This window comes from Theropithecus gelada, chromosome X (genome assembly GCF_003255815.1).
Source record: "Theropithecus gelada isolate Dixy chromosome X, Tgel_1.0, whole genome shotgun sequence".
In the NCBI taxonomy this organism is placed as follows: domain Eukaryota; kingdom Metazoa; phylum Chordata; class Mammalia; order Primates; family Cercopithecidae; genus Theropithecus; species Theropithecus gelada.
In genome coordinates, this window is record NC_037689.1 from 77,672,848 (window position 1) to 77,675,442 (window position 2,595).

A 2,595-nucleotide genomic window follows, 5' to 3' on the forward strand; every position below is an offset into this window, starting at 1 on the left:
AACATCCCTCTCCAGCAAGAAGCAGTCAGAAGAGTTGTTGTGCAACACTCACCCCCAGCCAACAACAATTAGTATTTCCACTCTAGGGGGTGGGAATGATATAGAAGATAGAAAGAAATTATTTAGTCAGATAGTGAGGGCAAATAGTCCTTGGCAGAGCTTCCCTTCTCTCAAAAAGTAAACCAAGAAATAGGCTTTTTTTCTAACAAAGAGCAGCCTGAAAGTGTGAGCTGCAAACATAGTTAAGAAAGCTGAAAGTTTACATGGGAGAATGCCAGCAGCTGCACCAATAGAAAATGGCTACTTGAAGACCAGACATGTTCACCATGGAAGCTCCATCTTTCTATTTTTGTTAGCATGTGTACAGTTTGAAAGAAGTAGGCAACATGGAGAGAACTGACCTGCATAATAATGTATTCGGTTGAGGGCTTCCAGAGATTTGCACCCTATGCAGATGGCACACCTGGTCCTAACCAGTTTGTTGTACCCTATGTAGATCAGACACTGCCTCCCCACTAGCTCATCTATAAAAATGCCTGAATTCACAACACATTGGCAACAGATTTTTCTGGGATCTCCCTCTGTAGCAGAGAGCTACTATCTTTTCTATTTTTTTTCTATAAAATTTCTGCTCTTATTCTCACTCTTTGTATGTCTACATTCTTGATTTTCATTGCCATGAGATAATGAACTTCAGGTGTCATTCCAGACAACGAGGCTGCTTCATCAGTACCATCCAGGAAACATAAGCTCACCAGATGCATTAATTAAATAACGCACCAGGCATCAATCCTGGACACAGCGCTATATGACCTTTCAGACATAGAATTCAAAACAGCAGTATTGAGGAAACTAAAAGAAATTCAAGATAACACAGAAAAGAAATTCAGAATTCTATCAGATTAACAAAAAGATTTTACAAATTAAAAACAATCAAGTAGAGATTCTAAAATTGAAAAATTCAATTGGCATACTGAAAAATGTATCAGTCTTTTAGTAGAAAAATGTTTCAAGCAGAGGAAATAATTAGTGAGCTTGAAGACAGACTATTTAAAAATACACAGTCAGAGGAGCAAAAGAATTTAAAAAATGAAGCATGCCATGATCTAGAAAATAGCTTCAAAATGGCAAATCTGTTATTAACATTCAAGAAATCATAGAAAAAAGATAGGAATAGAAAGCTTATTCAAAGGGATAATAACAGAGAAGTTTCAAAATCTAGAGAAAGATATCAATATCCAAGTACAACAGGGTTATATAACACCAAGCACCTTTAACCCCCCCCCAAAAAAATACTATCTCTGAAAATTTAATAATCAAACACCCAAAGGTTAAGGATTAAAAAAAGATCCTAGAAGCAGCAAGAGAAGAGAAACAAATAAGATACAATGAAGCTCCAGTATGTCTGGTAGCCGACTTTTCACTGGAAACATCACAGACAAGAAGAGATGGACATTACATATTTAAAGTGCTGAAGGGAAAAAACTTTTACCCTAGAATAGTACATCCAGCAAAATTATTCTTCAAACAAAGAGCAGAAATAAAGACTCCCTTCGACAAACAAACACCAAGGGATTTCATCAACACCAGACCTGTCCTACAAAAAATGTTAAAGGAAGTAGTTCAATCAGAAAGAAAACTATGCAAAAATTAATAAGAAATCACCTAACCACACAAAACTCACCGACTATAGCAAGTACACAGAAAAACCCAGAATATTATAACAGTGTTAAACTGTGGTGTGTAAACAACTGTTATTCTGCATAGAAAATAATGAACTAGTAAAAATAATAACTAAAACAACATTTCAAGATACCAACAGGGCAAAAATATATAAGTAGAAATGAGTAATAGTTAAGAAGCAAGAGGACAAAATTAAAGCATAGCATAATGAGTAGGTTTCTTTTTGCTTTTTGTTGTTTGGTGTATGTAAAATGTGTTAGGTTGATTTCAGCTTAAAACACTGGGTTATAACTACCATCAGAGAATACTATAAACACCTCCACGCAAATAAACTAGAAAATCTAGAAGAAATGGATAATTTCCTGGACACTTACACTCTTCCAAGACTAAACCAGGAAGAAGTTGAATCCCTGAATAGACCAATAGCAGGCTCTGAAATTGAGGCAATAATTAATAGCCTACCAACCAACAAAAGTCCAGGACCAGATGGATTCACAGCTGAATTCTACCAGAGGTACAAGGAGGAGCTGGTACCATTCCTTCTGAAACTATTCCAATCAATAGAAAAAGACGGAATCCTCCCTAACTCATTTTATGAGGCCAACATCATCGTGATACCAAAGCCTGGCAGAGATACAACAAAAAAAGGTAATTTTAGACCAATATCCCTGATGAACATCGATGCCAAAATCCTCAATAAAATACTGGCAAACCGGATTCAGCAGCACATCAAAAAGCTTATCCACCATGATCAAGTGGGCTTCATCCCTGGGATGTAAAGCTGGTTCAACATTCGCAAATCAAAAAACATAATCCAGCATACAAACAGAACCAAAGACAAGAACCACATGATTATCTCAATAGATGCAGAAAAGGCTTTTGACAAAATTCAACAGCCCTTCATGCTAAAAA